Genomic DNA, 12,928 nt, shown 5'->3' with positions numbered 1-12,928 from the left:
GCTTCTAGTTTCTATGTTTCTATGCAATTGAAGAGTAGCAATACAAGAAATACTTCTATTTATATAGCAACTTTCATGACCTTAGGACGTTTCAAAATATTTGACAACCAATTACGAAGTGTAGCCAATGTTGTAATGCTGATCAGAAGATCTGTTTTGGTAAATTAATGCAAAATACTGCAGATAGTTGGGCCAAGAGCACTATCCTGAGGAACCTGTAGTGATGTTCTGGAGCTGAGATGACAGACATCCAACAACCACAACCATTTTCCTTTGTGCTAGCTATGACCCCAACCATTGGAGAAATTGCCCCCGATTCCCATTGACTCCAGTTTTACCAGGTCTCCTTTATGCCACATTCAGTCAAATATTCTTGACGTTAAAGGCAGTCATTCTCACCTCAGCTCTGAAGTTCATCTCTTTGGTCCTTACTTGAACCAAGGCAATAATGAGGTCAGGAGCTAAGTGGTCCTGACAGATCCTAAACTGAGTGCAAGTGGGTGGGTTATTGCTAAGCAAGTGCTGATTGATAGCACTGTTGAAAACTCCTTCCATCAATTTTGTGATGATCAAGAGTAGACTGATGGAGTGGTAATTGGCCAAGTTGGATTTGTCCTTTTTTATTGCAGACAGGACATATCTGGGCAAGTTTCTATATTGCTAGGTAGGTGCCAGTGTTATACCTGAACTGGAACATGTTGGTTAGAGGAGCAGCAAGTTCTGAAGCAGAAGTCTTTAGTACTATTGCCAGAATATTGTCAGGGCCCATAGCCTTTGCAGTATCGAGTGTTTTTAGCCATTTCTTGATATCACAGAGTGGATTGAATTGTCTGGACATTGACATCTGTGATGCTGGGAATCCCCCACAGGAGGCCAAGACGGATCATCCACTTGACACTTCTGACTGAGGATTATAGCAAATGTTTTGGCCATATCTTTTGCATTGATGTGCTAGACTCTGTCACGAACCATGTGGATGTTATCCATAAGGGTGTCTCAACTTGAAACATTGGTTCATGGTGGTGTTTAGTTTTGCTTTTGGAATAGTGTGAGGAGTCACGTGAAACCCCAGTGAGAATAAACAGCCTAGTGGTCATGTAATAATTACTATATACTGCTTAATAAATTAAAAAGACAAATACACATAACTAGGACTATGATACTCTAAGACAATTAAATTTATGAATTACTAAACACATACATATTTTGTGTAGAAATTGCTCCTTATTCCAAGAAACTTCTGAAATTCTTAAGACTTTCCATTCCCAAACAACATCCAAATTAAATAAATCTATCAGTCAAATCAAGCTTATAATTATCACACAATTCAAAGCGGATGATCAAGTCTGGGAAATGTCTTTTCCAGGTCCAGTGAAGATATTTAAACTTGAGATTGGGAAGGTGTAATGCAATAGGGTTTGAGGCATTACTGACCCAAGGAGGAAAGGTGGGTAGCTGACCTATGAGGGTTTATGGGGGGATAGTGGGGCAAGCTGGACTACACAGGCAAGATCAACATCTACAGATGGGAGGTCAAGCATGATTGTGGGGGAGATACAGGGTTATAGAGGAAAGGTCAATGGTGAAGTCCTGAAATTCAAGGGTAATAGAGAACATGCCAAAGGCGATGAAGGGAGGTTCAATGATGAAGGTTGGCAGGTCAAATGTAATGGAGAAACATGAACGAGATTTGAGCAATGGTGATGGTGGGTAGCTCAATGGTCAATAATGGCAAGGCAAGGGAGCTGGAGCAAGGTTTGAGGCTCATAGAGAAGGTTAGAGGTGGCTACAGAAGGAGTACCAGTTGAGTAGTTGTTATCTTTGGAGGGTGAGGGAGATTAGAAGGTCCTATCTCTTGTCTCAAGGTATCCACTCACACAGCCAGACTGATGTTGCTGGATCACAGGGAATAAATAATGATTGCATGTCTAGAAACCATCCTGCTCATGAGTGGAAGTCCCATGCACTTCTGGTCCTGCAACCTGAACACTCACACCATACAAAAAAAATCCATTCACAAATTCAAAGCTAACAATTACCTTTTTACTCACTGAATGATTTCTTATTTCTAATCTTTGCTGCTGGACATCTGCACATTCCATATAGAGAATATGTTTGTTTGGAATCTGATCTTGAAGCCAGATCGCATTTGCAATGCAACATTTGGTAAACGGCATATTTTAATAACTGTAAAGTCAGAATTAGTGCATGTAGGATCTTGCCATTTTAAACATGACAATAACAAAAGTGACACAATATCAGCCAAATATTTTTGATGGTTCAATATAGTGACAAAATTAAGATCAAGTGAAACAAACAACATTGAACAGCTTTTTGTATCTTGTTTTCTGTAATAGAACAATAGTGAGCCACTGCATCTCCGAGAAAACTCACGATAAATATTAAAGGCAATTACAATAAAATCCAGGTCATCAAGGTCTAAAATAAGAAAGCAGAAGAATGCCACAAATCTGACCCTCCAGCAGCCAAGGTACAGAAAGAGAGCCAAAGGATTCAAATGCATGAACATTTTAAAGTTTTCCAAGTGAAGGGCATTAACAATGGGATGAAACTAGTCAACACCAGCAATGCAAAATGGACTTGCATCTGCAGCAATTTTTCACTGCCCAGTTATTATTTTCCATTGACTTGGAAAACGTTGCCAAAATTTTTAATTCTGAACAAAGTAAATGTGACAGTGAGAATAAGAAGCAAATCTTCAATAAGGACGTGAATTATTGTTCTCTAAACTTCAATGAAAAAATATCAGGCCTCATGAAACACTGGTTGCCCATTCACTCTCTGAAATCCTAAATTCTCATAACACTAAAACATTGTTTTCATTAATTCATGGCATACCAACCTATCATTATCCTCTGTAGATCCATGTATCATCCTTAAAGTGTGTCCCAGAACATACATAGTCCATGGGCTGAATTTTCCATAGAACTGGGTAATAGAGAGGGTCTGTTTTTGGTGCAGAAAACTGCCACCAGTGGAAACTGATTGAAGTGGGGATGAGCCTTTGATATGGAGATGGAATTTCTGTCTAATTACAGCAGTTGGGGTATAATTAAAGTTGGTCGGATGGCATAGAACCTGTGTGTGTAGAGTTGAGGAATCGCAAAGGAAAAAGACCCTGATGGGAGTTATGCACAGGCCCCCTAGCAATAGTCAGGTTGTCGGACAGAAAATAAATCAGGAGATAGGAAAGGCATGTAAGAAAGGCAATATTACAGTATTCAGGTGGACTGGAAAAATCAAGTTGGTAGTGGATCCCAAGATTAAGCATTTGTGTAATGTCTACAGGATGGTTTTTTTGGAGCAGCTTATGCTAGAGCCCACTAGGGAACAGGCACTTCTGGATCTGGTGATGTGTAATGAGGCAGATTTGATCAGGGAACTTGAAGTGAAGGAACGCGTAGGGGCCAGATATATGAAGTATCACATCATACCACAATATGATAGAATTCATCTTGCAGTTTGAGAGGGAGACATTGGAATCAGTTCAAAATTAAAGTGCATGGGATTGGGGGAAGATTATTGAGATGGGTAGAAAATTGGTTGGCAGAGAGGAAACAAAAAGTAGGAATTAATGGATACTTTTCAAATTCAGTAAGAAGCCTCACAACACCAGGTTAAAGTCCAACAGGTTTATTTGGTAGCAAAAGCTGCTAGCATTTGGAGCGCTGCTCTTTCATCAGGTAAGTCAGTGCTCCGAAAGCTAGTGGCTTTTGCTACCAAATAAACCTATTGGACTTTAACCTGGTGATGCGAGGCTTCTTACTGTGTTTACCCCAGTCCAACGCCAACATCTCTACATCATGACTACTTCTCAAATTGGTAGGCTGTAACTAGTGGCGTGCGACAGGGATCAATGCTGGGACCAGAGCTATTCACATATATTTTAATAATTTGGATGAGTGAACAAAATTATATCTCAAAGTTTGCAGGTAATACCAAGTTGGGTGGGAGGGTGAATTGTGACAAGGATGCAGAGATCCTTCAGCATGATCTGAACAGATTGGGTGAGTAGGCAAATCAATGGCAGATGCAGTATAATTTGGATAAATGTGAATTTTTCATTTGGAAGCAAAAACAAGAAGACCTGAATAGCAGTAAATTGGGAGAAGTGAAATGTGCAATGGGACCTGGGTGTCCTTGTGCACTAGTCACTGAAGGTAAGCATGCAAGTGCAGCAGGCAGTAAAGAAAACAAATGGTGTGTTGCCCTTAGTTGTGAGAAATTTTGAGTACAGGAACTGGGATGTGTTATTGCAATTATACAGGGCTTTGTGAAGCCACACTTGAGTACTGTGTGCAGTTTTGGTCTTCTTTTCTGAGGAACGATGTTCTTGTTCTCGAGAGAGTGCAGCAAAGGTTTACCAGGCTGATTCTGAGGATGGCGGGACCGATGTATGAGGAAATGTTAGGTTAGGATTGTTTTCGCTGGAGTTCAGATGAATGAGGGAGGGATCCCATAAAGACCTATAAAATTCTAACAGGACTAGATAGGGTAGATGCAGGGAGGATGTTCCCGATGGTGGGGGAGTCTAGAACCGGGGTCACAGTCTGAGAATTCAGGGTAGAACCATTTAGGAAGGAGGTGAGGAGATATTTCTTCACCCAAAGAGTGGTGAGCCTGTGGAATTCATTACCACAGGAAGTAGTTGATGCCAAAACATTGAATGTATTTAAGAGGTGGCTCCATATGGCACTCGGTGCGAATGGGGTCAAAGGTTATGGGGAAAAAGCAGGATTAGGCTATAGAGGTGGATGATCAACCATGATCATAATGAATGGTGGAACAGGCTGGAAGAGCCAAATGGCCTCCTCTTGCTCCTATCTTCTATGTTTCTATGTTATAACTGTATACAACTTGAATACAGGAATTGGGACTTCTTGTTGAAGTTGTACAAGACATTGGTAAGGCCACACTTGGAATACTGTGTACAGTTCTGGCCACCCTATTATAGAAAGGATATTATTAATTTAGAAAGAATGCAGGAAAGATTTATTGGGATGCTACTGGGACTTGGTGGTTTGAGTTATAAGGAGAGGCTGGATAGACTGGGACTTTTTTCTCTGGAGCACTGAAGTCTGAGGGGTGATCTTTTGGACATCTATAAAATAATGAGGGCATAGATCAGCTAGAAAATCAATATCTTTTCCCATAGTTAAGGGAGCCTAAAACTAGAGGGCATAGGTTTAAGGTGAGAGGGGAGAGATACAAAAGGGTCCAGAGGGGCATTTTTTTCACACAGAGAGGGGTGAGTGTCTGGAACAAGCTGCCAGAGTTAGTGGTAGAGGCGGGTACAATTTTGTCTTTTAAAAAGTATTTAGACAGTTACGTTGGTAAGATGGGTATAGAGGGAGATGAGCCAAATGCAGTCAATTGGGGCTAGCTTAGGTGTTTTAAAAATAAGGGTGGCATGAACAAGTTGAGCTGAAGGGCCTGTTACCATGCTGTAAACCTCTATGATTCTATAACGCAGTAAAGGAAACCACAAGGCCGTGAGGGAGGAGCTGGCCAGATTTGACTGGAAAGGAAACATAAGAACATAAGAAATAGGAGCAGGAGTAGGCCATCTAGCCCCTCGAGCCTGCCCTGCCATTCAATAAGATCATGGCTGATCTGAAGTGGCTCAGTTCCACTTTCCCGCCTTCTCCCCATAAGGCCTAACAGGAAAGACTGTGGAACAACAGTGGAGTGGTTTTCGGGGATAATTCAGAAGATACAACATAATTTCATTTCAAGGAAGAGGAAGCGTGTTAAGAGGAGGACGAGGCAAACATGGCTGACAAAGGTAGTCTGGGACAGCATAGAAGTAAAAGAAAGGGCATATTGTGAGGAGAGGAATAGTAGGGAGCCAAAGGATTGAGAAGCCTTTAAAAGCAAGCAGAGGACAACTAAAAAAACAAAATGGTGGAGAAGATGAAACCTGAGGGTAAGCTAGCTAGTAATATAAAAGTAAATCACAAAAGTTTTTTTTAGATATTGTAATAAGTCTTCGGACCCAGGGGTCCCTTCACCAAAATCCCTTTATTTACAAACTCTGATGGCAGTACACAGAGTGCTAGAAGTTAGCAGTCTATGTCTGGGGTGTCAGAGGAACAGACACTCCAGGTTAAGTACAAGACAAACTCTCCATGATTGACCCATCAATTGGATCCTTAATCAGGGAGTTCATACTCCAATATGCCAACCTCAGTGACCTGATTGAAGTCATTACACTCCTCCTCCCAAACGTCTGAGGAATCCCCCTGGTCTGAGTGCCTCTTGGGCCTCTTCCTCCGTTTCAGCGCTGAGTCGGAATCCCCCAATTCGGCATCCGACATAGGAGGGGTGTACCTACTAGGGGCCCGTCTTTTCCGTTGTGAGCACTAGAGAGCACGTTTGCCCTCTCCCTCCGGCAGTAGGAGAACAGTCGCGGCTTTGTCCACCACGTCCATCTCAGAATCTGAAGTTTTCATCAGGGGTGCTGGAGAGGGAGGGCTGGCCCATTGGAGAAGACTCTCCTCAGTCCTTGGCCCGCTGAGCTGAATCAGGTCTGGGATGGGTGATGAATTCGAGGCCCTGACCTGGTCAAAGTGTTTTCTTCAGATGGCCTCTCCCATGTATACCCGGTAGGATATAGTTCCCGTCCTGGACTCCAGTATTCCCTCTATCCATGTGGGACCATTTGTGAAGTTCCTCACCCAGACTTTTTCACCAACGTCAAAATGCCTCTCCTGGTGACTATTGTTGTGGACCCTGCAATGGGTCTCTTGGTGCTTTTCCTTTCCTCCCAGATTTGGGAATTGCAGGCTCAGCCTGGTGCAAAGTCGTCTGCCCATGAGTAGTTTTGCTGGTGCTATTCCCATGGAAACATGTGGGATTCTCCTGTAATCAAACAACCAGCAGGAGAGTTTGGTGTCTATTGACATCACTGGTTGTTTCTTTAACCCAGCTTTTAAAGTGTGGACAGCACTCACCATGAGAAGAATCAACCTGGATGGTATGGTGCTGGCCTGATGTGAGGAATCCAACTCGATTTCATGGATCTGGTGAACTCTTGGCTGATGAAAGCTGATCCATTGTCCAAGTCTAACACCACTGGAATTCTATATATTGAAAATGAGGCATGCAGCCTCTCGATGGCTGGTTGCTTTTGCCAAATTCACCTTGTAGATGTTCAACCATTTTGAGTGGGCGTGCACTATTATAAAGAATCTGGAACCTGGTGGGCCTGCAAAATTGACGTGCAGTTGAGTCCATGTTCTACTTGGCCATTCCCATGGGTGCAGCTGGGCTGTCGGTGGCACCTTCTGCCCTTCCTGGCACCAACCCAACAATGCCGCTATATCTGCATCCAAGCCCAGCCACCAGACATAGCTCCTGGTCAGCATTTTCATCTTGGGCACTCCTGGGTGCCCATGATGTAATTCGGCTAGTATGGCCCGATGACCTTGACATGGGATGATGACCCATGCCCCCCACAGCAGTATCTTGTCTTCTATAGTGATCTGCTCTCTTCTCTCCAATTGGGGTGGTCTCCATTGGACTGGTCTTTCCACTTCCCCTGTTAGTACCAGGTGTTTTACTTCTGCTAGTACAGGGTCCTTTTGTGTCCACATACTTGTGTCCACAGTATGTTCTGTGAGCTACTGGGAGGGTATCCAGAAAGTTCAGAGGCATCACTGTTTCTTCTACTCTGGGTACCAAAGGTGAGATGTCTGGTAATGGTAGCCTGCTTAGGTGTCAGCATTTGCCATCCAAGTTCCCGGCCGGTGCTCCAACTGATACTGGTATGCAGTCAGTAATAATGCCCAGCACTGGAGCTGGGCTAATGCTATTGGTGGCACTGCTTTGTCCACTTTGCGCAAACCCATTAATGGGTAATGATCAGTGATGATTATGAATTTCTGCCCATATAGGTACTGGTGGAATTTCTTTACTGCAAAAATTAGGCTAATCCTTCCTTTTCGATCTGGGCATACTTCTGTTCTGCTATTGCTACAGTCCTCAAGGCATATGCTATTGGCTGTTCTTCTCCGTTTTGCTATTTATGTGCCAGAACTGCACAAATGTCATATAGAGATGTGTTGCAAGTGAGCACCAACTCTTTCCTGGGGTCATAATGCACTAAAACATTTGCTGAGGAGAGCTTTTAAAAGCCCGGTCTTGGTGGGCAGATGATTCCCAGGCTTGCTCCTTTTTTAATAGCTGAGATAGGGGATCCAAGGTGGAAGCCCTATTTTGTATGAATTTCCCATAATACGTCACCAGCCCTAAAAATGACTGCAACTCCTGGATTGTGGTGGGGGCTGGGGCCTCTTTGATTGACCGCACCCGATCCACCAGAGGATTTAGGCCTGACTTATTGACTTAGTAACCCAGATAGGTTACTTGCGGTACTAAAAAAACTTCTTCTTTAAGCACACACCCACTGCTGAAAACCTTCTAAGGGCTTTCTCTGCATTCTGCAGCTGTTCTGCCCTTGTTTTCCCAGTGACGAGAACATCTTCCAGGTAAATGGCGAACTGTGGTAACCCTTATTGTGTATTCTCCATCGTTCTCTGAAATATCGCACAGACTGCTGATACTCCAAAGGCTAATCTTGTATACTGAAAAAGGCCCTTCAGTGTGTTGATTGTGGAAAATGTTTGTGAATCTTCATCTAGCTTCAGCTGTAGACGTGCATGACTCATGACTAGTTTAGAGTCAGCTTTGTGTATAGATCCTCAATCAGGGGAACTGGGTATTGATCAAGTTGTGAGTAGCAATTTATTATCTGTTTAAAATCTCCACAAAGACAAACCGTGCTGAACGGCTTTAAAAGCAGCACAACAGGTGCCACCCCTTCTGCAAACAGCACTGTCCCAATCTTTTGAGTTCCATGTCCACCTTTTCCCTTAATGCGAATGGTACTGGCCAAGCCTTGCAAAATTTTGGGACTGTCTCTGGATTGACAGGTAGGCAGAATTTTACCGGTTCCAGGGATGGGTGAGGTTCAGAGAACAACATTCTCCACTGGCCTTATGAGGGATTGTATGAAACTCAGGGTGGACACGCTGGCAAAGTTCCACCAGTAATGTGGCTTTTTGTCCTTTAATTGTTCCTAGCCCTTCTCGAAAAACCTCCGGGTATTTGAGCAGAACTTCGCTTAAGTCCTGTAGAGGGACAGGACGTGTAGAGGAAGTGCGGAGGCTGCAGAATGACTTGGACAGGCTGGGCGAGCGGGCAAAGAAGTGGCAGATAGAATACAATGTGGTAAAATGTCAGGTTATGCACTTTGGTGGGAAGATTAGAGGCGTAGACTTTTCTAAATGGGGAAAGGCTTCAGAAATTCGAAGCACAAAGGGACTAGGTAGTTCTGGTTCAGGACTTTGTTGAGGTTAACATGCAGGTTCAGTTGGCAGATAGGAAAGCAAATTCAATGCTAACATTCATTTCTAGAGGGCTAGAATAGGGAATAACAGGGATGTATACTGAGGCTGTATAAAACTCTGGTCAGACCCCATTTAGAATATTGTGAGCAGTTTTGGGCCCCTTACCTAAGGAAGGATGTGCTGACCTTGGAAGGGGTCCAAAGGAGGTTCACAAAGGGTGTTTAGAAGGATGATGGGGGATCTGGTTGAAACTTACAGAATACTGAGAGGCCTAGATAAAATGGATGTGAAGAGGATGCTTCCACAAATGGAAGACACTAGAACTTAAGGGTGCAACCTCAGGGTGAAAGATGCTCCTTTAAAACTGAGATGAGGAGGAATTTCTTCAGCCAGAGGGTGGTGAATCTGTGGAACTCATTGTCACAGAGGGCTGTGGAGACTGTTGAGTGACTTGAAGACTGAGATAGATAGGTTCTTGATCAATAAGGGGATCAAGGGTTACAGGGAGGAGGTAGGAGATTGAGGATGAGAATCATATCAGCCATGGAGCAGACTTGATGGGCCGAATGGCTTGATTCTGCTCCTATCTGTTATGATCTTATGGGATGGGAATGGAGGTAGGTCAGATTAAGTGTTGAACTCATTTAGACATCCATCGCAGTCACCTTTGAGATTGTCTATTTTCCTAAGGGGCATATCCGCTGATTGTGCCAAAGCCTTTCACTATACCAGAGGGAAGTGAGAAACTACAGGGAACCGGAAGCCTAGCATCCACGATTGTTTCATCAATGGGATCTAATGCTCAAAGCTTGGAGGGAAGTAACAGGATAAGGCCATGCCATTGTGCAACAGGGATACTCTGTGTTTAGTGCCTTCTTGCTCTGCCTTCAGTTTGTTCTTCTCTCTTCCCTCCTGCTTCTCCTTCGATAAGCTATCTCCTTCACCTCTCTGTAGGACCAGGCTATATGGAGTATCAGAATAACCAAGCCCTTACTGGATGATACTGAAGGGAGTCCAGGCACTGGAATCTCACCTTCAGAAGCCCAAAGGCCTGTTCATGTGTTGTTCTGGTGGTAATCTGGCATTGTTTTGTCTTTGTGCTTCTGTCTGGGCTCCTGCAACAGCCATCTCATCAATATGTATCCATTGCCCCTACAAACATATCCACACACTTTGGGGGTTGAGTGAAGGTCTGAGGTAACTTAGACTGGTGGAGATTAAATGAGTCATAGCAATTACCAAGAAAGTGAGTGACACATAGAGGAAGCTCTTGTTGTGGTCTCAGACCAGTTAGAGATTTAATGATTGGAAATTCTTGAAGCCAGAAGTGGGCAGATTGGAGGAGGGTTGAGTTGGGATCACTGGCCCCAGCATCCCCACCCCGATTGCCCGCTTCCGGATGGCCAGGCCGTCTCTCCCACCTGATGGCCAGTCCAACCTCCTCCCATGACCAGCCCCAATTGCCCTCCCCGCAATGGGCAGCTCAACAGTCCCCTCCCCCATGGACAGCCCCAATCACCATCCACCTCCATCCCATACTGATCGTTGTGCAGAGTGTGCAGCAGTCTTGACATATCCCCCCCGCAACTAGCCCCCTCTCCCTGCCCCCAACTATCACCTACCCTGCGGCCTGCCTCTGGTCTGGCCCCGCCCTTAGAAACCCTGCCCTCGTCAGACCCTGCCCCCCTTGGCACTGCCTACAGCCTGTTGGGTAGTGCCAGGGTGCCTAGCTAGCACTGTCCAAGAGGCACATCCCCCACCCCTGACCTCGCGGGGGGGCTTCAATGGCCTCTAACCCCACTAGCGAGGCCATCACCCCTGGTGCCCATTGCTGGGGACCAGCTTTAAACCCCATTGGTGGGAACCACCCCTGGCAAGGTCAGAAACATTTGTTAGCCCGGACAATACGTAAATGCGTCTAGTTTGGGGGCGTTTAAGAGATCTCTGGATAGGTTTATGGACGAAAAGGGATTGGTATAGGCTAGTGGGTCATTGTTTTTGTAACTGGTCGGCGCAACATCGTGGGCCGAAGGGCCTGTTCTGCGCTGTAATGTTCTATGTTCTATGTTCTATGTTCTATACTGTCCTGCGTTTGTTTGTGAGATGGAAATGTCAATTTCCATAAGGTAATCAGCCTCATGTTGTTTGTTGGTGTGAGCTGATTATGCCATAAAAAATGGCCCAGGAAAGTTACATTTTCCAGTCTGCTGCACTATTGAAAAATTGCACCTCTCATGTTTCCAAGCAAAGTCTTGCTAAAGGAAATTAGGTTGCACATTTGCCTCAGCTGAGCCCATAACTTCCAACCTCCGGGGAGTTGCACTGAGAGATACTCCAAACATGCAATGCCCCGTACTAAATGCCTGACCATCTGACTATCCTTCAGACCCTCACCCTGACTACTCTCCCGACCTCTTGATTACCCTTTCAACCACGCCCAACTTTGTTTCCGACCCCTCGTTACCCTCTAGACCTCCCAATCCTCCACTATGTGCACCAAGCCCACCTTGATTACATAACTATTCTCCCCACCCCGATTATCCTTTTGAACCCCTCCCCAACAACCACCTAAATCTCCAAACTGACCGTCCCCAAGCACCCAACCCACTCCACAATGACTACCCAATCCCATCACCGCTCCCCCCACTCCCCCCACCCCTGGCCACGCAACTCACTCCGCAACAACAACACAATTCCACCACCGATCTCCCCCACCCCCAACACTGAGCAACTGAATCCCACATTGTTACCCAACCCACACAATATTGAAGATTTTAAAAAACAGTAAAGGAAATTCATACTAAAAATGTTGTTCAAATGGTTTAGTATTTATTTTTGAACCAGATATTGACAGAGTTCATGATCCCAATCTTTTCTCAAGTTGTGTTGCAATTCTCCACGAGAAAATCAGCTCTTTCCTGATAAAGGTAATGAAAAATTAACATTGCCCTGATCACCTTTGAATGGCACCTTCTGCCAGTAAGTGGTGAGATGGCACCTCCTGCCAACAGAGATGGGAGTGGATATGTAGAACATATTTTTGTGGAATGGGAGACATAAGAAACGAAAATGAACAAAATGAATAAAGTCATTTAGTGTGAAGATACTTCGCAGGAAATCTGTTTTGTGGTATCCAGCTCATTTTACTTTAACGGATTCCTGAAATGTGTCAAGATTCAATTACATGCAACAACCTTTAAATACTAAAGGAAATTAAAATTATTATACTGGTGACAGATGGCAAATTTTCAGTAGCTTTTAAAGGTCAAACCAAATAAAATCTTCATACAGGATGAGACGATGAGTTAAGGAGAGGGGGAAATCGACAAAAAGGAAGATAAGGAGGTAAGATGTTAATTCCAATGAAAATCAACTCAGCAATTTACCACAGAGACAAGACTGTCAATGTCAACTGGTGTCACATCGTTACTGCTTCCTGTCACTGCATGCAGCACAGACATTATAGGACCTTCCAAATATTTCTACTCCAGCAAGAACAGAACTGAAAGAGTTTTCAATACGTAACACCATGTTGTACTGGTGAATAGCTAACTGTG

The 12,928-nt window shown here is 44.3% G+C and overlaps 1 protein-coding gene across 1 annotated transcript in view; it reads right to left on the bottom strand.

The window, feature by feature from the left end:
- The window catches only part of mctp1a (multiple C2 domains, transmembrane 1a), a 505,516-nt gene that overhangs the window by 44,481 nt on the left and 448,107 nt on the right, over positions 1–12,928 (bottom strand). The gene's annotated exons all lie outside the window — the stretch shown is intronic.

This window comes from Carcharhinus amblyrhynchos, chromosome 5 (genome assembly GCF_965287045.1).
Source record: "Carcharhinus amblyrhynchos chromosome 5, sCarAmb.v2.hapA, whole genome shotgun sequence".
Lineage (NCBI taxonomy): Eukaryota > Metazoa > Chordata > Chondrichthyes > Carcharhiniformes > Carcharhinidae > Carcharhinus > Carcharhinus amblyrhynchos.
This window is presented reverse-complemented; position numbering and strand designations above follow the sequence as displayed.